Source organism: Protopterus annectens, chromosome 13.part0, assembly GCF_019279795.1.
Source record: "Protopterus annectens isolate FY-2018-M chromosome 13.part0, PAN1.0, whole genome shotgun sequence".
In the NCBI taxonomy this organism is placed as follows: Eukaryota; Metazoa; Chordata; order Ceratodontiformes; family Protopteridae; genus Protopterus; species Protopterus annectens.
The window spans coordinates 1,031,937,673-1,031,963,618 of NC_056747.1; positions in this window are offsets into that span (position 1 = coordinate 1,031,937,673).

A 25,946-nucleotide genomic window follows, 5' to 3' on the forward strand; every position below is an offset into this window, starting at 1 on the left:
ATGCAATAATAATTTAATATTATTGATTAGGGAAGTTTTTATCATTTAATAATAGATAAAAGCAAGTATAAGATATATAGGAAAATTGCACCTGTAGCATCAATATAGTAAAACCTCATCCATTTAATTTTCAGTCACATCCACTTATATCATGGAGTTTCACATACCTCTCAACCTCCCAGCACTAGAAATCCAGACCAAGCCCAAAACAATGGGAGAACAAAAGTCACTCAGCAACAATTACAATTATGACTCTGTCATAGTACATGTTGGAGCAAATGACTTGAGATGTATCTCTCTGGACTATATGAAGAGAGACACATGACTGAACTCTCAGATTATACATCCCAGGCAGGTATGTCCCCAGCCCTAAGCAGCATTCTACCTTTACATAGGATGATGCCACAATACAGATAAAAATGATTGACTTCTATATTTGGCTTAGCTTCTGGTGTCACTCCAGGGGGATCCAGTATCTGACAGCCTGGTAAGACATGGTCAACAGACCATGCTGCTTTGCCAGAGATGACCTTTACCTGTCTCCCCAGGGCTTTTGGATACTGGCAAGGACATGTATCTACACCATAGTGCCTTTTTAGGCAATGTCAAAACAACAAAACTTCCTATGTAAAGAAATCCACTAGAGACAAACTCAAGGTCATGTTGCTTAATGCTAGGAGCCTAAACAGTAAACTGCACTCCCTGGAAGCACTCCTCACCTTGGAAGATGCTGACTTATGTGCAATCACTGAGACTCTACTCAAGGTCACAGACAGCATGTCGGCTGTAAAAGCTACAATGGCTTTCACACATTCAGACCTCAAAACGTGCATGAAAGAACCAAAGGTGGAGGTGTATCTATCTTTATTAAATCCAAATACACCTTGAGACTGGTAAAACAATATGACTCTCTTGAGCTATTCCAGGTTCAAGTAACTATAAGCAAAATGCTGTACCACATCATTGTTAGCTACAGATCCCCCACCATGAACCAGGAGAGGTACATTGCCTACATGGACTTGCTACAGTCACTTAGTGTACAGCCAAACACCTTGGTCATGGGAGATTTCAACAATTCTTCCATCAATTCAACTTATACTAGCACAAACATGATCACTTTGAGGTTCCTAGATTTTGTTAATTCAAATGTCCTGGAACAGTTGGTTTGCACACCCACAATGGGCTCAAATGTCCTAGACCTAGTGCTCACCAACATGGGTGGGTCACTGCATTACCCCCTTTGTCTTGCACTCCCTGGTAAGGTCAGACCATAAATCTGTCTCATTTGAAGTAAAGATCAGACCTGACAGCCCCAGAGGAGCAAAAAAAAAATGAAAAATTTCTCCAAAGCAAACTATAGCCTACTAAGCGATGGTATAAAAAGTTTCAAAGCCCCTGCTAACACAGCCAACAATGACTCCTATGTAGAAGAGTACACGAAAGCTCTGTATATCCACTTTAACAAATGTATTGACTCAGCTGAAAATGACAGGACTAAAACCAGGTCCTCCTGAAAAAAAAACAAGCCACCCTGGTAGACTGTAAGTATAAATAAGTTATACAACAAAAGAAAGAAACTAATATCTAAGGACAAGAGAGAATTTACTCAACAGAGGAAGAATACCCTCCACAGCTTGAACAAGGAAATTAGATGTCTTGTAAAGTCCTCTAAGGCTAGTTATGAGACTAAATTAGCATCCCTAGGCAAAGACAACCATAAGGCATTTTTTAGCTATGTCCTAAATCTAAAATGGAATACCCAGCTGTGTGCTGAACTTATAGTGGATGGTACAACTCACATTGAACCTGAGGAAATTGCCATCCTGTTAGATGACAGATTTGGCAATAACCTCGCTCACCACCCCTATACCAACCAGCCATACCCCAAAGTATTCCTCACAACAGTCCATTACTGAGTATCTCCAAAGAACAGGTCATACAAGTACTCTCTAAGACCAAAACACAGCCTCTATGGGACAAGATAACATCTGGGGTTGCTTACTTAACAATCTAAAACAAGACCTAGCAGAACCACTTGCCACTTTCTTTAACCATAGCATAAGCACTGACTTTGTTCCGGCAGAGTGGAGAACAGCAACAGTAATCCCCCTGCACAAAGAGGGTCCATCAAATGATCCAGGAAACTATCGATCTATAAGCCTAACCAGCCTTATCTGCAAGGCCATAGAAAGAATCATCATGGGCCTTATCAACAAGGATGCAGGCAAACTTAAAACTCTTGCCCAACCCAGTTTGGTTTTGTCAAGGGTAGATCTTGCTTATTAAACCTGGTGGACTTCTTTGAGAATATCACCAAAGCCCTGGATGATGGCAAAGCAGTACATGCTACCTATCTTGATTTATCTGATGCTTTTGAAACAATACCCTACTCATGTATCATTGAGAAACTCTCCCAGTTGGGGATTAACGAGTAATTCACTAGATGAGTAGCCAATTGGCGCACTAGCAGAATGCACACTGTTAAAGTGGGGGAGTCCACCTCCACCAGTAGACCATTTACCAGTAGGGTACCACAAGGATCTGTGCTGGGCCCTCTACTGTTTGGAATCTATTTCCAGGCAAAGGTGGATGGCCTCTGGCTTACCACATTTGCAGATGATTGCAAACTGTGCGCAGTCATTGAGTCCTCCAAAGATGTAAACATATTATAGAAAGGGCTGACTCAGACAAATGAATGGTGCCAAAGTCACGGCCTAAAACTAAATGCAAAAAATTGCCTCATTAACCCCTTTGGCAAAGAAGTAGTCTCTGCTAATTATGACATAGATAGTGCCCCTCTAAGTTGAACCCCAGTGGTGTAAGACTTGGGAACACAGGCTGATAGCAATCTTAACTTCGATCACCATGTGTCCATAGTGGAAAGGAAAGCCTTCTACATTGTGCATCTCATAAATAACAGCATCGCATCCAAGACTAAGGAGGTTATACCTCCATTGTACTTGATCCTAATCAGAACACTAGTTGAGTACAATGCTCTCTTTTGTATGTACTTCACCAGACACCTGCAGCAACTGGACAGACCACAGAGGTTTCTAAGAGAATCCAGGGCCTCCAAAATGTGACTTACATGAAAAGACTGAAAGCACTGTCACTGTATCATACAGGCTGCTGAGAGGTGACCTGTGACTGACCTACAGAGCAGATTCTGACTCTGCCCTAATTGAAATGCTGCACATTTGCAAATCAAATGGTACAAGAGTAACTAGCTCCAGGGATCTCAACTAGCCTGTGACATTGGTCTATATTAGATAATCAAACTTTCAAAAGTTTGAGTGTCATATGGTTGATGCCATATGATCGAATTCTTGAAAGTTTGAACGTTTTAACGAAGATCTCAGTACAGCATGGAATGGGAAGATTTCCCTCTTTTGCACTGTAGTGTGATGTCAGAGTTAGTATATTTAAAGAGTGGGGTGTGTGGAGGTGCAGCCCCCCCCCCATGTGGGGGGGCCCTTCTTAAAGTGTTCAAGTAGGTTATTTCTGTGGTTTATTTTTTTTATTAGATGTTTGAACTTTAAAAAGTTCAATTATATGGTGTCAACCATATGACAGTTGAACTTTTGAAAGTTCACTTATCTGATATAGACCCTGTGACATTAACAGAACATGTTGGAGAGGCAGATATATCTCCCAGGGATTGCCACTCCTCTGGAATAAGCTCCCACTTCACATGAAGCAGAGCCTGTCAATGACCCTATTTAAGTGCAACATTGACAATTGATTGGATGATCATAAATTCACCCCGGGGGTGGCACTTATGTCTCTCATTGACAGGCATAGTCAGTGCCAATCATAAAATCACTCTGCTAACACTGACTATCTAATTATGGTCAATTAGGGTACATTGGATTTGACACAGCTAGGCTTGTAAAGGCCCCTAGGGCCATTAGCCTAGTAACCTCTTATCAGCATATGGACCTATAAACTCTCTTTATCTTGATCATACAATTTTGTGTTAATGGCTGAGGAGATGGAGGTCACTTGAAATTATAGGTACAGCTAGATAATACTGCTTTTATATGTTTGCCCTTTATTTTAATGGCATGACAACACAACTAGGGACTAAAAACATGCTGCCTCAACAGGACAGTTGTTTTTCTGCTTGGAGGTGGCAGCTTACAATCACAAGCACCACCTCCATGAAATGGAGCTGCATCTGGTTTTTATTTTAAAACAGAATCAAAGTCTGTTAATCAAACTGAATGACCATGAAAACTGGGCTAAGGCTGCAATTTCCATATCTTTAAGATACCACAGCATCTGGAAAGACAGAAAATGACTAAGTTTTAGCTGTTTTAGTGCTATCAGTGATACCACAGAGGATGTGACATCCCTCCTCTAGGCCAGTAATCAAGAAGCCTCAATCCTTACTACTGATCAGTGGGGAATGTTCACTTACAGAAAAATAGATACACACAGTATTTTTGGATGCAACTGTCTGCACCAGGTACCATTTCCCTTAAGAGCACACAGAGAATGTACACTCTAGTCACATGGCTGGGCTCTCTCTGAAGGCCCTTAATAAGACTCCCTACTAGCCACTACAGAGCTGAGTCCTTAGCTGGGTGTTCCAAGCCAATTAATCCACCACTCTCTGTGGGAAATCAGTGTTCTCAGTGTCCCCTTTAAAGGTAGCTGTCACACAGACTCTCTTTTGAAATTTAGATTTACACACACACACACACACACACACACACACACACACACACACACACACACACACACACACACACGGGAAAGGTAGGCACACCTCCACCCAGACTATAAGGTAGATTAATGCCACCAGAACACCCAAAGCCAGCTACTTTAAGGTTTTTACAAGGGTACCCAATTACACTTAGTAAAATTAATGCTTATACAGATGTTATTTAACATTTGTTTACCAGGAAGTCTGACATGGAACAAGCTAATTTTCAGCAGAGACCCAGGAAGACACACTCCGGATGCATGTCTTTATAACATGGGAGGAAGCTGGAGCACCCAGAGAAAGCCCACACAAACATAAGTAAGACATGCAGACTCCACACAGAAGGAACCCCAGCCAAGAATCGAACTGGAGAACCTCTTACTGGGAGGCAACAACGCAAACTGCTGAACCACTGTGCCTTCCACATGGTAGTGTTAACCAAGCAGCAAGACTTTCAGAAAAGTGGAGCCATAGTGCCACTATTTAAATGCAAGTACTCTCAAAGATTTAATATATTCTGTAAGATCAGCTTGAAAGATTTAGATATATTTAATAATAAATAATAAAAAAGAAAACATGAAAATACTGAATATCTATTTCCAATAAACACCAGAGTTTCAATCACAGGAAATATAAAAGATAACACAGATGGAAAGACTCAGACAGATACAGAAAAAACTACATTTAGCTAATATCACTATATTTTTCTAACTGACTGAAGAATTACTGTTCCCTAGTTACTCACTAAAACAAGGCAAGATGAAGGTGGATGGGTGTGTCTTGTCAGGTCCACAAAACAGAGTGCACTTATCACATCTCCCACTAGTATTCAAATATAATTTCAGTGCTGGCTACAGAATGGCATTACATCTGGTCACCTGACTCTGTGGTTCCCACACTACCCCCTCATTAGAAACTGAGCCAGGATCTGCCACTGATGTGTCACAATACACACATAGAAATTTGGTTAAGGTTTATTACAGCATCTGGAAACTGTAAAACAATTCCAATACTTCCTCCTTCCTGCAGAAACTAACAAGCCATTTTCTGTCACCCCAGGGTAGCAATTAGTTCACCACTAAGGACAATAGAGCAGGACCCCAGTCCAGGCCTTTCACAGACATTGGGACTCTGGCCTGTATTCAGATCTATCAGATAAAATCTTCATGGTCTAAACCAAGTCATTTAATTTTAGGCTATTTTTCTTAAGGTTAGCTGAACTGAGCTTAACCCCTTCACTTCTGGTATCCACTGTTAAAATATATACATTTTATCAGTTACAGCAATACAGTCTGACATAAATGTATATTTTTTCTGTCCAACAGGACCCACTGTTGATATATTTTGAACACAAGCAACTTTACAAATGCATTTTAACACAAGCATCTGTACAAATCAGTTTCATGTTCAAATGACATATAATTATTTACAAAACTCATGCTAGCTATTCTGGCATAGGTTACACATGCACTGCCCTACTCCCTCTGGCACAGCTGGAACTACCTCACATCATCGCAGAGGGATAAAATCCTGGCCACATCCCAGGTGACCTAAGTCCAATTAGAGTCTCATGTGCTTGATAGCACTAGTAGGCAAGATGAGAGGTGGCAATAATAAATGGAAGGGAGAGGCAGAGCCTGTCATATATACTGCCACTATCCCTTGAAGGAGGAGCAGCAACACAGAAGAGTCAGGCTATCAGCAAGCATTAGGCTCAACAAATCAGCAATGGGTGGTAGTCTTATGAATAAGTGTGTGGAAGTGCCATTCATAAGGGTTGAGCATTATGGACCACTGTAGTGAAGAAATGTACTTTTCTCCCACTCAAGGGGGGGGGGTCTTTTAGAAAAAAATGTTGTAATTATTAGAATGCCAGTGAGAGCACAAAACACCCTCATGGCTACCTGAATGATGTTCCTCTTCACACAGCTATTGTGTCAGCTTCAGATGGAATTCCCCTGCTGAAGAACAGATGGGCACTATCCAATCATGGGGAGGCATGATGGGTAGAATGCATGGGGACAAAGAAATAGAAAAAAAAAGTTTTGACTTCCTGGTTTCTTAAGATTCTGTGTAGAGGATTCATCCCTTTACAGTGAAAGGGATCAGTACTCATTGGTGCCTGAATCATATTCATTATTACTCACCATAGGCCAATACTTGCTTGATTTTTGTCTTATATGCAGTTTAGGATTTGTCCAGATTTCTTGTGAGAAGAGGTTGAGAAGTATGCTGAGGGCATCACCTTGTGTTACTTCTTGCCTAAATGGGCACATAGGCTTTTTCTTTCATCTCCATCTGTATATATATATATATATATATATATATATATATATATATATATATATCATTTCCATTTAAGTATTGGGCAGTAATGTGTATCTGCTCTTTTCAGTTACCTGCAGTGTATAGCAAGGAAAGAAAGCCTTTCACCATTTATTTTGCTATAATATGAATGCATTACTCTGTTTTGAATAACATGAGCTAAGTTCTTTGGAGTCACTTGACCTTTGACCTGTCAGGGACAAGTGACTGTATGTGTATGGATGACCCTTTGTTTAACTCCTAGGCAGTTCTTTTCATCACTAGTTTCATGTGTATTCTACAGTATGGAGACCCTGCATTTACTTGCTTTTTAATAGATGTTAGGTTATGCTTTGTCAGCCTTGATTATGATCTTGATGTCATTATTGTGTAGTCTATATGATTATCATATGCACCTGCAATTGTAATTATTTTGCTGAATTAAATCTTTATTGAGAAGGCTTGATAGCAGATTGATGATGCTATTTCATTTCATCACCACCAGGACCTTTTGGTTTTATTATATGGTTTATAGACATTTCAGCCTGCATGGACTGTTGTATAATGTTTGGGTGAAATGGTTATATGGGGAGGGTCTGCTGACTACAGCTACTGATTGACTGTCTGTGGATCTACTTCTATTTAATTGTAACACAGCTGGGCTATACAGGTGGTGTACAATAGAGGAAGCACATTATTGGGAGTAAACCCTGGATGTTTGATAGCTGGGTGTACAAGTACATTTTTTGGCTATTGTCAGCTTTTTCTCTTGAAACATTTGAAGGTGTTGTGCTGGAATAGCTGCAGCACTTGTAAGGATGGGTTATTCCTGTGCTGGCCAGTGTTTCCATCATATGACTGTTATTAGTCATGTGTAAGTGCTTCTTCTAGGCAATATGTTGATCCCGTTAACCTGTTATGGATATTGGGGGCCCAGTTTTTGGCTGACCCACCAACAGTTCCAGAGGATTATTTCTCCAGCTGATACCCGTATCTAGGGTCTGTTCAATTTGGTTGCATTTGTGTAGGATGTGTGTTTTATGTCTTTTTTTTTTCTTTTTCCCTCCCTATGATGTTCATTTTCGGGACATTCCCCTGATACACAAGGCTGAATTTTTCTTTTCAATGAGATTTTCCAGATATACCTTGGGGAAAAGTCAAGGTTGACTTATTTCATAAGTCAGCTCTTCCCTGGGTACTTCATGGTAAGAAGTGGATTAGTTAAACCCCCTGCCTTGAAAATGGTTTATTTACACTTAGTAATAATTAATTGATTTTTTTATGTTGTATGTAATGCGGGTGTATGGGTGTGATGGGTTATAGCTAACATGCTTTAGGTACTTTAATGTTATTTTAAGAGGATTCTTCTTAGATGGTGTTTGGTTGCTTTGTTCAATGAAGATATAAGTACAGCCCCCAAAAACGGAAGACATTTTGTTAAATGTATTCAGCTTTTCCATAATGTCCCCTATTGGATGATTGGATGGGGAGGATAGAAACCTTTTGAGGGCCATGGAAGTGGTGCAGCTCCCTGTTTTTCTTGCATGTTTATTTTAATTTTTGCCATTTTTGTATGGATGCTTGCTCACTGAAGTCAATGATGATAATAATAGTCCTGGGAGGAGTGACATGACACTGTCCTGGCTATGACAACTCCAGTTTAACTTAACGCAACTGTAGGAAGCAGTCCTATATGTAAACAAGCATGAGAAACTGCAAAGGAGCGGCTTCCAGTAACATTGGCATCTTTATATAGTTCTGGCAAGGGAGGGTGCAGCTTTGTTGATATAGTTGCTCAATAATGAGGCTGTAGATACTTAGAGTGATAATGAGAGTAGGATGGAAGTCATCAAAGATTATGTTACAGGGGAGTTAACTACCACTAACCCTCTCTGTACTTCCCTTCATGGTATGTAGTGATACATTACAGGGGGTTAGCTACCACTAACACTCTCTGTACTTCACTTCATGGTCTGTAGTCATATGTTACAGGGGAGTTAACTACCACTAACCCTCTCTGTACTTCCATTCATAGTCTGTAGTCATATGTTACAGAGGAGTTGGCTACCACTAACCCTCTCTGTACTTCCCTTTGTGGTCTGTAGTGATATGTTACAGGGAAGTTAGCAACCACTAACCCTCTCTGTACTTCCCTTCATGGTCTGTAGTGACATGTTACAGGGGAGTTAGCTACCACTAACCCTCTCTGTGCTTCCCTTTGTGGTCTGTAGTGATATGTTACAGGGGAGTTAGCTACCACTAATCCTCTCTGTACTTCCCTTTATGACCTGTAGTGATATGTTACAGAGGAGTTAGCTATCACTAATCCTCTTTTTACTTCCCTTCGTGGTCTGTAGTGAAAGTCATTATGCTGTCCTTGAAGCAAATTTTAAACTGGGTATCAGATAAGCTCAAAGCAGCATACAATTTCAATTTTATGTACGTCCTGAATATTTAGGTTTTAAGCTTAAATCTTGATTATCATCACTATCATTTTATTTTAATAGTTTGCTTGGCAAATTGGATATTGTAGATGGAAGAGCTAGTTTTAAAGGTTAGACTTTGTGATGTTTTACTCGTTCCTCTTCAGCTGTTAGTATTCCATCCAGTACTGATTACATTTATTGCTCTAATAACTTCCACCATGAATAAGGGGCTTTGCTGTTCCCTATACATTCTACTGATCACTTTTCCCTGTGCCTCGTATTGGGCTTGCCAGAGCTCAGTCTGCCCTCATGGGCTTTGAGAAGCACTTTGTTGAAATAGGTGGAAACTAATAAGCTCCTTCCTGAGATTTGTCTGGAGATGCATGATGTCACTCTGAAGAGATCCCACCTTCTGATACCTTGTGGGACACTGAAAAATCACTTCCACACTTGGTTAAGATAGAGCACAAATATCCTGCTTCTATACTGGGATGAACTGTTGCCCCTTTTGCAGGGTTTGTTAAAATGTTTGTTGATGCAGCAACTGGACGGTACATGTGGGTGTGAAGAACTGACTGAATGTATGAAATGTCACCTTTAACATATTCTACATATATTGTGAAAAGCTGCACTGGCATTCATGCTACCTTTCACCCAAGGGGGTACATAAATTTGGTTTTGCATCTGCAGGTAGAGTGAGATATAATATTCTGACCATTGTGAGCCTAAGGTCTAAGTTAAGAGGTAGAGGGACAATTTCTTAAGTCGTCTGGTATTACATGACATAAAAATACCAGGCTTCATCACATGATGCACTGCCACATATCACATGCTGTCTTCAAAGGTTCACTTTGCTTGAAGTCCCATGATAATGAAGAAATATAGGGAAAAGAGTAATGCTAATTATCCATGTGCTTTTTCCTGGAAATTCCTGCAGCTATCAAGTTACACTGCCAAACTATTCCAAATTACCTCAGTCAGATGAAAAATTTAATTTGGCCAATAGTTGGTGGTCTTTAGCTGAAGTCAATGGAAGAATATGCAGAAGTGGTAAGACCAGCAAAGTGCAGCACAGATATAGGTTTGGGGGTGTGAGTATGTGTGTGTGTGTGTGTGTGTGTGTGTGTGTGTGTGTGTGTGTGTGTGGGTGTGGGTGGGTGTGTGTGTGTGTGTGTGTGTGTGTGTGTGTGTGTGTGTGTGTGTGTGTGTGTGTGTGTGTGTGTGCATGCAGGAATGGCTGTGTGTGTGTGTGTGTCTACAGGATTATAACTGGAGTAAGATGTGAAGTTAGGCAGGTAATCGAGAATGTGTGTATGCGTGTATTTGTGTCTGTAAGAGCATGCATGTGGGTAAATGGGGGAAGGCTGCCTGTGAGTCCTATTAACGTTTGGGTGAGTTGTGATGTCAAGTGGATGTGTGTGTGTGTGTGTGTGTGTGTGTGTGTGTGTGTGTGTGTGTGTGTGTGTGTGTGTATGTGTGTGTGTGTGTGTGTGTGTGTGTGTGTGTGTGTGTGTGTGTGTGTGTGTGTATGCAGGAATGGCTGTGTGTATGTCTGTGTGTGTGTGTGTGTGTGTGTGTGTGTGTGTGTGTGTGTGTGTGTGTGTGTGTGTGTGTGTGTGTGTATATATACATGTGTGAATGTGCATATGCGCACATGAGGGGTTCCTGTGATAATATGATGCATGAGATGCAAAAATGTACTACTACTCTAACAGTCTGTTAGCACAAGCGGTAGGAAAATGTATTCAAATGAACTGATAATGATGTCTTCTTCACTGTGGCTAAAGCATTCTCTGAACCACATTTTGCACAATTGTGTAAACTGGCCTTCCTGAGGTATGTAATTTATGAAAGAGCAGGTGATCTCTTTCTGAATCCTGGAGTATATGTTCATGGTGCTGTGACTGACTTCTTTAATTTTTTTTTTATTTTTATTATGTCTATTAGGAAAACATAAAGATAGGTTCCTTCATTTCAGACCATATCTTTATTTAATTTTTTGCTCTCCAGTGCATGCCAGCCATCAGCCCCCAGTGATATATATTGTCCACTCATTCCCTATTGGGAGAACACTGCCTGCAGCCCACTCATTCTCACTGGGTGAGAGATGATCATGGAACATCATCCAGACATTCATCTGGACTTTTTTGTCTTGCCTAACTCACATTAACCCCATCTGGCGCAGGCCCAGAAAATCCAAGAAGGAGGAGTGAAACAGACAAATATCATTACCGTCTGCACTGCGTGACTATCCAAATCCTGTCCCACTTATAGACAACAAGTCTTTGTGACACTGGTCTCCACCAATCATTCAACCATGGAGGTATGACTGGATATGTGCCTTGCCCCTTTTCCTTATCCAGGGATGTACAAGCTGACAAAAGCCTCTCGTTCCCACCCCCTCATACCAGCTCCTCCAGCACCCAAGCCTCAAGTTGAAATTGGATCATATGGATCACAGTCAGGGCTTCCTCTCCCATGAACCATGGAGCCAGGTGCATTTCAGGCCACATCTTGGTATACAAGGAAACCAAGCAAGGATGCCCAGTGCCCCCTTTTTGCACTTGCAGTAGAACCTCTAGCTCCGTGCCTTAGGCTAGAGACTATATCCTGAGACTAACATTAGTGGATAAAATGCACAAGGTCATCTTGCTTATAATTGATTTTATGGTGATTACAGAGTGCCATATTACTGTCATAGACATTTTAAGCTGGTTAATATGAGAATGTAACTTCTTCTGCACTTATGCCCTCATTTCTTCATCTGTTTCGGATTGTGCATCCTACCCATCTCAGGTACTTCATTTCCATCACCTCTAGCTTACTCAGCAGTTCTGCCTTTGCTGCTTAGGCTTCTGCACCACTTTTTGTACACCTTACATTTCAGCTTCTGGTGAATGATAGAAGAATGCCAAAAAAGCTGAAAAGTAAGGTGCACAAATCAGTGGTGTGACCAGTCCTACTGCATGGCACAGAATACTGAGCAGTAAAGACAGAGCAGGTGAGGAAACTAAAGGTGATGGGGATGAAGTGCCTGAGAGAGAAATGTGGTAAGATGCACACTGTGGGACAGATGAAGAAATGAGGACATAAGAACAGAGACCAAGGTAGCTACAATTGCAGAAAAGGTTAAAGAGAACAGATTATAGCAATTTGGGCACATTTACAGAAAAGTAGAAGACAATCTGATGAAGAAGATTTGGAAAAGACAGGAAAAAAGAGACAGGAAATTATAGCATCCAGCAAAGAAGTGGATGGATTGTATAAGAGGAGCTCTGCGACAGTCAGGCATGACTGTCGAAGAAGGTAGGAGAGTTGCATTGAAAAGAAAGACTGATAGTGACAGCTGACATGACACTCTGACCCCATGTAGAAAATGGGAAAATGGAGGTTGATGATAAGGATGATGAATATGGAATGGTGTTTTCCTCTTAGAAGATACTTTAAAAATCCGTAACTACTACTAATTCATTTGTCATATCCAGACTTTATCAGAGGCAAGGTCTATGTAGAGAGTACTGTAATAAAATATCATAGGGTGAAAATAACCCTTGCTGACAAACACTTTTCAGATAACTTATGAGGGTATTCGATTTGGCAGATGGATAATCAGCAGTTGAAAGACACTAAAGCTTCAGTTTGAATAATGTCCCAGGAGTCTGTAGATTGCCATTTCTAGAAACATTCTTTATTTGATTGACATGTTACCTGACATATTTCAAGCTGTGTCAGTTGAGATGTTTTATTTTAATTTTTTTATGGTGACCTAATAGGCCTCAAGTCATTGCATCTGCACATTGGGGGGACAATAACAATTGTGAGCTGGAGTTATTGGATCTCAAAAGTATTTGATGCAGCACTGAATCTAAATATATGGGTCCGATGGTCCTCTGATGAATTTAGCATGCCACAGAAGGACCACAAATTAGGTCTTTCTGTGGTACTCTGACTGGAACACTTGATAAAACATGAAGACAAGCTTGTTGCTTCTTAGACTGAAATATTTTATACCAAAAAATAATACACAATGTAGTCCATTTAATGAAGGAGCCAGAGTTGGAATCTTGCTGTTATCCAAAACCTCTATTTGATTTGACTGGGCATAGCATGTCCTAGTTCAAGGCCCTCAGCTTTCTTTTGAGAAAATATTTTGTTCTATTTAAAGACTGAGGGAAATAGGTGGACTCCCACATAAACATCTGTATGAATTTTTTTGCAGCTAAACCATTTTTGTCTGTAAAAGGTTGGTCTTGCCCAATAATAATGGCTTGCTCAATTTTCTGTCACAAGCTATATTTGGCAGCTAACCCAAGGGCCTTCTGTCTCAACTAAGGCTTTGTATCAGTCATTGGCTATTAAAGTGAAGGATCTTAAGGCACTAAAAGAAAAAAAATGTAGAGGTTTCATCTGAAGGAATGGACCTGAATGAGTCACCAGTTATTTTTCTACCACTGCTTCTCTAAGAAATTAGCAAAATTTAATTTGGAAACTTATAACACAGTTTTTTTTTTTTTTTTAAATCAGGTCATTTTGTTCATGTCTTATCAAATAGCTCACATAGTTACTGGACCAGTGGAGGCGAGGACAGAAGGAACTAGTCTCAGATTCTCTGTTCATGTCTAGTAGTTCAGATGTCTTGGACTGAAGTAGAAAAGATGCTTTGGAGAATTTGGGGCATCTCCTTTCAACTAACAAAGGTGTTAATAGTGCACAGGGTTTTACCCCACTACTGGTGCAGAAGTAGAACAGGGTTGTGCAGAATCTCCTGTTCACTGTTGCATGTGAGTGCTTTACCCATTTATGGAAGTCCAGCTCTACTCCCTCTGGGAGTTCATTGTGAAAGTAATGATACAGGGGGGAGAGATTAATGCTCCATTAATGGCTATGAGCTTAGAAATGCATAATACTGCCTAAAATACCTGCTGACAATTGATTCCCTGGAAAATTATCAGGAAGATGAATTTGGAGCCTGGCTTCAATATGTTCCGTGTATGCTTCTCTAAGTTTTATATCATCTATGTGGAGGTGCTAGGGATTTTCCTGTTTATTGTTCATCTGTGGTTTAATCAAATTCTTTGATTTTCAATGGAGCATGATCCAGATAATTGGGAGTTGTACATAGTTTGGTTTATTGTTATTCTACTCAGCCCTTATCTTCTCTTTTTTTCCTTTTGTCAGCATTATGTTAATATTCAGATGGGAGTCACTGTGTTGAAGGATTGAAAAGCCTTCTTGTTGACTACTTGTTTTATTAGCCACATGGAGGCTATTAATCAAAGGTCGGAGTCGAGTAAGAATGTGCATTAGGACTTGCTTACGTTTTTCTCTTCCAGATGAAGGGAATGTTATAATAGCTTGCATAAAGGTATTTTCTATTTACCTATGCTAGGGACCTTCAATGTTGTATACTGTTTTATGGGAGAAGGGTAGATTTAAAAGGCCATTTTAATAACATTTTTAGTACTCTGTTATTTATTGGGAAAATTGCTGAATGTTTCAGTCCTGAAATATTGATAGTGTTGATGGTTTATTTAAAAGATGGTTTTATGAGTGCCAGCCTCAATGGGACCCCTTATCTCCCTACTCTTTTCCATTTACCCTCCTTTTACTCCATTTCCCCCTTCTGAGATATTGTTATATGTATAAATGTTAGATAAAAACTTATTTGCAACAAAGTATAAAGATTTCGTGAGGGAGAGTTACAGTGTCTGAGTTCCAGGGCAGAATATAGTAGCTTCTTTCAAGACTGCCAGTTTTATTTATAGCTGGAGGGCAAAATGGTGGAAAAGTCAACCAGATACTTATAAAACTGGACAGCCTAAGTGATAAGATGGGTAGCCTGAACATTATATTGTTGGAGCACAGGTTCGTAAGGTCGTTATTTCTGGCTTGGGGTCACAGGCTAAATGCTCAATATAACAAACTAGGCTAACATCAAGAGGAGTTTAAATGAATGCAGAAAGTAATATTAGATGGGATACTGAGAAAAAGACCAAGAAAACTGGACTCTTGGGGAAAACATCAGAATTATAGACCCGAAGAAATGTAACAAAGGACTATACCACAAGGCTTTTGCTGAGAAATGTGTCAATGGGCTTAAACCATCTCAACTAGATATTCAGGTTTAATTCAACCACCCAGTGGACATGGTAACCAGTAAACCCAAATGGCAGATGTACCTACATTTTGACTGTCAATGTTAAATTGTAGCTAAAAGCTAAGATATGGGTCCTTATGTTGGCAGGAATCAAAAGGGATGTGGGCATAGTAAACCAAATGTCAAGGTGCAGTGAATGAACATTTTGTACTAGCTTATCAACAAAGGGTAGCCTTCAATCTAGACATGTTGAATTTGTGAAGAGATGCAGCAGTGGTTTATTTAATTTATCCAGCTATCCAAAAGATTACTTTGCATGGGATTCACTGCCCTTGTTATTTGCTAGAGGAGACAGTGCACACATACAAAGATATTACTAATGGGAAGGGAAGATAGTGGCAATCTAAACAGAGGAGCATGGTAGAGGATGTGCAAGACTTTCTTGGCAGTTGGTAATATAGTGCTCCTAAGCAATAATTATGATCACTCAGCTGAGTTGTTACAGAGCACTGAAGAGGGACTTTCTAATTTAGCAATCCCACTGAAGTGAAGAAAGAGTGGTTAACATGGAAGGGGCCAGTGAACATTCCAATACACATCTCCAGTCAAGAATCAACTTGGATGGACTTATATGACTTGGAGGACAATAGACCAGAGTACAGAAAGCACCTGATAGCATTAGGCATGACCCAAACATTAGTCACAGAAGACAGAGGCTCAGAAGGAATGAACCTAGAAGAAGGTACATTTTTAAAAAATCCTCCTCAGCAAAGTAAGGTAAAGGTAGGTGAGGACTGAAAATTATCCATAGGAAGAATGCCCTGCATTGAAGATATGCTTGTTTCTATTACATTCTCATTTTATCCATCTTGAACTGAGCACCACAAGGAAAATGACATTCTTGTGTTAAACGGATGTCTATTTCTTCAGACCAGGTTTCAACAAAATTCTATAGCTGAATCCTTGTTTACAAAAGAACAGCAATCATACTGGGAGAAGCATTTTATTAAAACCATTGAGCTGTTTCATTACACAAATAAATAGGTACCTCTTTACAAAACACTACTATAACTTAATTACCAAGCAAGGTTCATGATACTGTTAGCTGATAAAATCTACTTAACAGTGAAATGTACTTCATCAATATTATCTATCTGAAAGTAAACGTTTAATATCAGCATTCTATCAACACCTAATAATTGCCATTGTCCTTTCTTAAATTCTGATCTATTGTTGAAGTCTTCAATTGCTGTTATAAATCTGAATGAACCCTGTGACATTAAAATCAAATGCAAAGATCTTTACATTTGTAATTTCAAAAGTATTGCTCAAGACATTCTCATTGCATTGTTTCTCTTTTACTAGTAAGTTTTATTTATGTATTTATTTTTAGCCTTTCCTCATGTTTAAAAATAGTCTAATTTTCAGGGGCAAGTATCATGAATCCTTTCATAATGACATAACGACTTATGCCATGACTGGAGTCATGAAAGTCATTCTTGATACACAAATCATTGCACGCAGCCTTAAGAACAATGTTTAGGTACTTCAGTGTGCTTACATTTTCTAGCAGCCATGTCATTCTTCAGTGATTGTAGGTCAAAAGTTCATGACCCAGCTTTATTGTTCAGGTTTTTCATCTTGCATAATTTTGTAGCAAAGCCACAATGCAGCAAAGCTGAAAAATGTAATAGTTTTCTGTTCATAATATTACTATATTTCTTTATTTTTATTTAAATTTGACAACAATATGGGAGACATTTCTATCAAAAAAGATAATCAAAATATTCTCACACAGTATATATAATATATATATATATATATATATATATATATATATATATATATATATATAAAATATTACATTGAGTTTTTAAGTTTTCTTGTTTCTTTCTCTGTCAAAACAGCTGTTGTGACCAATTTCATGTTGATGTAGCTTTACAAAAGTTTTGTGACCTATGACTATGTCTCTTGACTTGCATCATAGACATACACGTTATTGACAAAGCATTCTGTGATAGCCTTAAAGACAACTTTGAGATACTATTATGTCATATTTTCTGCAGAAACATAATGTTTTCAGAAACTGTGGGTCAAAGGTCCATAATGCAACTTAGTGCTTCAGTTTTCTTGAATCTAGACATAACATTTTGGAGCAATGCCACAGCACAGCATAGTTAGACAATGTAGCATTCTCTTTGAACATGATAAATTCTACATTTCATTTTTTGACCTAAATTTGATAACAATATTTGAGACACTTTTCTAATGTCTCTGTCAAAAATATTCTCAAATTATACAGTATGTATTTATACATATTACATTTATTTTAACAACATTTTTCTTGCTTCATTCAAAATTAATTTAAGCATTGATAGTCATTAATCTTTTTGTGCTGATCAGACATGAATAATCTCTATATTCATATAATGCCTTTGTAACTTATGACTATGTCTTGACTTGAGTCACAAAACATATACAGGATATAAAACATTGTGCATCAATTCGGCATGGTTACAAATACTGATATTTATTTTTGTGTTTAAAATTAATAGCCTGCCTTTTCAAAAAACTACCATAGTACAGAGTAAGTCAATCTACTAACATTTTTAAACTGCCCCACATGCTCAATTCATTATAAACCAGGATAAAAGCTATGTAAAGTCATTGGAATGCTACTGTGCTCAGGCAGCACATAATATAAAAACACAATGTCCAAAAAAAAACATGGAAATCATTGTAATATTACTGTACTCAGGTATTAACCTATAAGAAGGAGGAATACTTAGACTAAAAGTCATATAAAATTACTGGAACGGTAAGGCATTCAAGCTGTGCATAGCAGAAAATAATAATAGGGAGAATTAAAAAGAAATCATAAAATCATTGTAATGCTACTGAACTCATATGGCAGCTTGTAGTAACATGTGAAGCAGAAATACCTAGAATAAAAACAACAGAAAGTCATGTAATGTTACTATACTCATGGAGCTTGTAGCAAAATATGAATAAAAGTTAGAGAAAAATCACTCAGTGTTGCTGTATTCACATCGCGTGTAGCACATTAGAATAGGTAGGATAAAAACTATGGAAAAATTACCGCAACACTGTTACATTCATGCAATATAGCATCAAACAGACAAAGCCATTATACTTGTACTAAACATTAATATTTTATCATATATATATATATATATATATATATATATATATATATATATATTTATTTATTTATTTTGAGTGGCAGACTGGATATATAATTATTCATCTCCCACATATCAGAAGGTTAGCCACTGATGAGTGCTCCCCCTAAAAGCAAACTCAGCTTCACTACTGTTTTTCAGTCTCTCAAGCACTGTACTGTTCTCCTTTGCATAGTGTACACAGTTCCCACATATCAGGTGGATATTTCTGAGGGCTAGCTTGTGCACAAGTCTGCCTACTGTTTTTTAAGCATAGAGAGCCATTGCAAATAATTTCACATCATCACAAATCTTGCTGCAACTTGTGGCAATTTTAAGCCGAAATGGAATGTGTAGTTAATAAAAGTTAACTGTTACAGATTATGATTTTTACATTTCTAAACATCCTTGACCTGAGCTGTAGAAAGGCAGTCTCATACCCTGGGCACCATAACTATTAGAACCCCTCCTTCACTGTCTATAAGCAATTACAAAGATGATCCCTTAATCACAACTTAACAGTTTGACAGTTTGCAAGCTGCATTAACAGGACTAATTGGACAGCCAAATGATTTGCAATCTGTGTATTAAGTAATCAAAATTACAATTCCTTAATGTCAGCCTTTAAGTTGTCAAACTTTTTTTTTAATCTTGTGTTGCCATCCCCTACAAGTGGGCACCCAGGGCACATGCCTCCTTTTCCCACACCTGTTATAGCACTACTTACAATAAACAACAGGACACCATGATAGAAATGTCATACACTCCCAATGATGACTTGACACTCAAATGACCCAGTCAAGAATGTCACAAAATTTACTAATGGATAACGACCCATACTTTGAAAAGCAGTGTTTTACAGTAATTCCTCATGCATAATATGCATAAAGTGCACCTCTTTTGTATATTGTTAATTAGATAGATGAGGTGGTTCAGTGATACCTTTGAATCACAGCCAAAGCTTATAAGTAGAAGACATCCTACATTGATAAATACATTGCCTATTACAGCAGCCATAAAAAAATTAATAATATGGATATAGCCTAGTGAAAATGTGTGGTAGAAAATCTCATTTCTCTAAATCCAGTAGTAGAAATAAGCTGTGATAAAAAAAGAAAGTTTTGCAAAAGATCTTTCGTTTATGGCCAGATGAAATGTAGGTCTTTGTAACAGAATACCTTCATGGTTTGATAAGCAGTAGCAAATGATTTTAGATTTAAGCTTATTTGCTAAAGATGAGCAGTATTTGTCATTAAAGAATTTAAAAGAAAGGAAATCATGGCTGTGCTAGGTAACTAGTTTGTTTGTCTACTACTAAGAAATGATACTCTCTCTCTCTCTCTCTCTCGTTAGCCAAATAGATAAAATATTGTATTTTATTCTTAGGTGACTAATATACATATATATATATATATATATATATATATATATATATATATATATATATATATATATATATATATATATATATATATATATAGGACTATTATAAGAGGGGATTAAGGAAATGGACCATATTACTGACTAAATGCAATTACTGTATTGGCTTTCCTTCTTTGTCTTGCAAGGAGATGTGACAATTGAAAAGAAAATATGTCGGGTCAGTACTTTATATGCTGTACTGTTCTATGTGGTGTATGAAATGACAAGGCCCATACCTCTCGACTGTCCAGATTCTTGCCTCATACTTTTGGATTGTTCCACTTAAAATGTGTTTTTTTTTTTTTCTGGTAAACAACAGAGAACTGAATTCATTAAATAATGACATACATTTGAGTTTCATACTTCATATCCTTCAGAAAATGCAAGCTAACTTAAAACCTGTTATTCTAACAACATTCTAAGTTTATAAGGCCAACATTTAAAATATGTCCCTATTTTTGGATCTTTGTCCCCCCATTATTTAAGACTTTGTCCAGACTTCTTGTTTTACAAAGTTGAGAGGTATGACAAGGGATAATCTAACCGGACGCCCTATAACCTTTGTTTTTTAACCAGGAAGAGGGTTGGCAACTTTAAATGGTTTCTTAAATCCTGAATCTGTAAACATCTAAATTCTGAAGAGAGACCATTTCATATACAGAGGTTTATGTATTCAGACTTATACTGCCATATGGTATTGTATTCATCAATCAATCATTATTCATTTCAGTGCTTAAAAACATAGGCAGTTTAAAGACAAGAATAATCCATCTCATGCATACATGTCCCTAACATAACATTTCCATGTACACAGCATCTGAGATTTTCAGAAAAGTCCATCCAGGGAATCATTCAAACCAATACAGCTACTTCGAGATTATGCACTGAAAAAACAACAAATATATAAAAACTAATAGCAGATATTTCTTTATTGCATTTGATAATAAAAATAATACAGGTTGCTATTTCATGAAGTTTATGTTTCCAAATGATTCACATTTAACAGGACTTGATTGCATATCAATGAAAAATATCAGCATCAGCCTCTATTTTATTAACAATATCCTGTGCTAGTCCTCATCAAGGAACTAGTATTTTTTTTTTTTTTTGCTTAATCTTACTTGATTCATAGATTACATTTTTGTTATGTATTCATATTTTATCAGTGTTGGCCTTACTATGCTGTGTCCATTTATAGAGATAACCTGGAAAGAAGATTGTGAGTAACACAGATTACCCAACAGAAGTTCATACTTCACTGTGCAACAATATTTGAAGCAGTTGCTCATATATACTTGCTGAGATACTATACTGTCCTGTGAGTAAACTAACAAATGCTTGGATGGCACAGTGGTGTAGTGGTAGTGCTGTCACCTTACAGCAATAGGTCTCTGGTTCAATTCTCAGCTGGAGTGCCTTCTGTGTGGAGTCTGCATGTGCTCCCTGCATTCATATGGATTTCCTCCCATGTTACAAAGACATGTAGATGGAGCATTTCTCCCTTAGGCCTCAGCTGAAAATTGGCTTAACTCCATGCTGGACTTTTCTGGTAAATAAATACAAGTAATAAATCAAAATAAGTACAGGCTGGTATTTAGTTAGTCAGGGTCACATTTTGCATATGGATATAATATGCAAAGTCTGCAAATAACATCTAGTTATTATATACATTAATAACAAAATGTGGCTGATAATCCAAGAAACGCAGCTCCACTGTTAACAGTTCAAAAATTTAATAGCAAGATACTTCACAAAACACGTAGAGCACAAAAATTCACATGTAAATCCACAGTTGATAAAGGTTGAGCGCTTTCATCTGCTACCACAGATTTCATCAGAACCTTGAATGATTCATGAAACATAGTTTATATATTAGTTTGGGCGCCAAACATAATTGGATAATTGTTAAATGATTGACCAGTTAAACTCAATTTCTCAACACACAGAAAGAGAAATTCCTTTCTAATGAAAATATACAATCCTATATGGTGATTACTAGGTTTATACCAAATAACCTACTAAGTGTATAGGTCTTCCTCATATATAAATGCATACTCTTTAACAGTGCATGAGTGCTAAAAAAGTGCATGAGTGCTAAAAAACTTAATCGACTGTTTCATACATAAATCTACTGAGATGGATGACATTATAAAACTTTTAAAATACATAAAAAATACAAATGAAGTACACATTTGAATATATACATCTACATTGCATAAGAGACATAATAAAATACAATATAATAATTCCAAGAATGCATCAAGAAACTTCATGAAGCAGGAGTATATACAATAATATATAAAAAATGTATATGATATATATGAATAATTGAATATATATTGATGGAAATATAAATATAATTATAAATGTAAATATAAACATAAATATATATGTGTAAACATCACATAGTATAGTATTTGCCATTTACTTTCTTAGCACTTTTAGAAAGTAAATGGCAAATACTATGTGATGCAACAACACAACCAGGTTTAAATGATCACATCAGCATAAAACCCTTCCTTATTTTGGATAGTTGAACACAGGGTCAACTCCCTTGGTATCAACTGTATATAATTTTTCACATTTTTTACATTGTTACGTATGTTTACACATATATATTTATGTTTATATTTACATTTATAATTATATTTATATTTCCATCAATATATATTCAATTATTCATATATATCATATACATTTTTTATATATTATTGTATATACTCCTGCTTCATGAAGTTTCTTGATGCATTCTTGGAATTATTATATTGTATTTTATTATGTCTTTTATGCAATGTAGATGTATATATTCAAATGTGTACTTCATTTGTATTTTGTATGTATTTTAAAAGTTTTATAATGTCATCCATCTCAGTAGATTTATGTATGAAACAGTCGATTAAGTTTTTTAGCACTCATGCACTTTTTTAGCACTCATGCACTGTTAAAGAGTATGCATTTATATATGAGGAAGACCTATACACTCCTTAGTAGGTTATTTGGTATAAACCTAGTAATCACCATATAGGATTGTATATTTTCATTAGAAAGGAATTTCTCTTTCTCTTTCTGTGTGTTGAGAAATTGAGTTTAACTGGTCAATCATTTAACAATTATCCAATTATGTTTGGCGCCCAAACTAATATATAAACTATGTTTCATGAATCATTCAAGGTTCTGATGAAATCTGTGGTAGCAGATGAAAGCGCTCAACCTTTATCAACTGTGGATTTACATGTGAATTTTCGTGCTCTACGTGTTTTGTGAAGTATCTTGCTATTAAATTTTTGAACTGTTAACAGTGGAGCTGCGTTTCTTGGATTATCAGCCACATTTTGTTATTTTTTGGATTCGTGGTGGTGCTTCCATTTTTTTATATACATTAATAAGACAGTGACATTCAGTAAATCTCAGGTATGAAGCGCTAAGACAGCCATCATGCTTAGTAAGTAATGCTATCACTATAGACATCATAAATGTTATACCAGATCAAACGAGACATCAGTAATAAATAGGGTCAAGAAGGTTTAGAGATTTGTAGACCATAGTTAAGCTAAGGAGGTTAAGCCTGGATATTTCATGCATTTTAGGTTGTTATTTATGTAGTGTTTATATATATATGTATATATATATATATATATATATATATATATATATATATATATATATATATATACAGTGACAGGTTACTGTCCAGTGAAAACTACGCTTAAGATTTCTGTAGTCACAAAGCAACACATTTCATATTTAAAGTATTACTGATTATGCAAATGTGATTGAAAATTGTACATAAATGGGAAGCAACCATCCACAATAATGTAAAGTTTGGAAAATCCCATGCCAGTCATCCACCCCTTCTCCAAATCCATCTATCAATCAATTTTGCTCTAATCAGCCAGGTTACCTACATATGTCTGTAAGGACAGAAATGAGGTTATAGGTTCATAGTTTACTAGGCTAACAACTACAAAGGTCTTTTTAAGGCTAGCCACGCTTCTCAAATTTCTGACAAGTTCTGATACCCTTGATAAGTGTAAGCATGGGCCTGGGAAATTAACCATTTATAGGTTACCTGTCTGCATTATAGACATAGGTGCCAAACATACCTCTCAACTGTACATATTTTCACAGAATGCCCAGATTTTTGCCTCATATTTTTGATCTGTATTTCATAAAATTGTGGTTTACTGGCAAATCATTGAGGACTGATGTCAGAATATAATGGCACCCATATGAGTTTCAATTTTCATATCCTTCAGAAAATTCATGCTAATGCAAAACCTGTTATTCTATCTACTTTCTAAGTTTTTAAGAGCAATAATTAAAAAGTGTCCCTATTTTGGGACCTTTGTACCCTCATTATTTGTGCCTTTGTACAGATTTCTTCATCTAAGAGGTTGAAAGGTATGGCACTGCCAAACCAGGGATGAATTTCTGGTTAATCATCCAGTTGTCCAAGTTGCAGTTGAATTGGTTAGTGAGGAACTCTGCTTCACGTGGATGGGGAGTATATTCCATAGACGGGGTAATCTCTGGGATACATACCTATCTTTCCAGCAGGTCCTATCTATATCACAGGCAAGGATTAAATCTTTAGAACAGGTAATTCTGGTACTGTTTGTTTTGTGGATATGCAGGAGGTCCATCAGAATGGGGTCTGACAATGCCCTGTATGCCAGGCATAGATCTCCCCTCAAAAGCCTGTAGGAGACAGAATACAGGGATAGGGCCTTGAGGCAGTCTGCATAGGACATATTACTTATGCCTTGTATTCTTTTAGTGATGAACCTCTGTGGACATTCCAGTTGTTGGATATGCCTGGTTAGGTACATACCAAAGGGGGCATTGTACTCAATGATAGGGCTGATGAATGCCGAATACAGTGGAAAAATTACTTCCTTGGCCTTAGATGCCATACCTTTGTTTATAAGTTGCACAACATAGAATGATTTCCTCACCACTGTAGACATGTGATGATCAGAGGCTAGATTACTAGCTATGTATGTCACTAAGTCCCTGACTACTGGGTCACCTCTAAGGGGTGTGTTGTCAATAAGATAGTTACCAGGGATGGATGACTTTCCAAAGGATACTATTATGCATTTCTTGGCATTTAGTTTTAGTTCATGGCTCTGGAACCAGTTGTTTGCCTGTGTCAGCCCCTCCTGGAGAACATTTGTGTCAGTGTGATATTCAATGACAGCTCCTAATTTACAATCCTCTGCAAATTTAGTCAGCCAGAGACCACTGACATTGGCCTTGACATTTGAGAAGTAAATACCAAAAACGACCAGTCCAAGGACTGATCCCTGAGGGACTCCACTTGTGACTGGCCTGTTGGTTATCCACCAGGTGACATACCAGTTTGTACCTAACCTCTTGAGTTTGTCAACAATGGCCGAGTGGGGTATTGTATCAAATGCCTTGGCCATGTCAAGGTAGACAGTGTGAATGATTTTACCTTCATCCATTGCTTTGGTGACCTTCTCAAAGAAGTCCACCAGGATGAGAAGGCATGATCTGCCCTTGACAAAACCAAACTGGGTTGGGTCCAGTGTCTGGGGGTTTACTATTTCTCTATTGATTATCTCCATGATAATTCTTTCCATGGCTTTACATATAAGACTAGTGAGACCTATGGGTCTGTAGTTTCCAGGGTCTGTAGATGGCCCACCTTTGTGCATAGGGATGACTTTTGCCTTTCTCCGTTCATGAGGCACAACGCCTGTTTGGAGGCTACAGTTAGATAGTAATTCCAGAGGCCCTGATAGGTCATGTTTCATGCTATTTAAAAGGCATCCTGGGATATT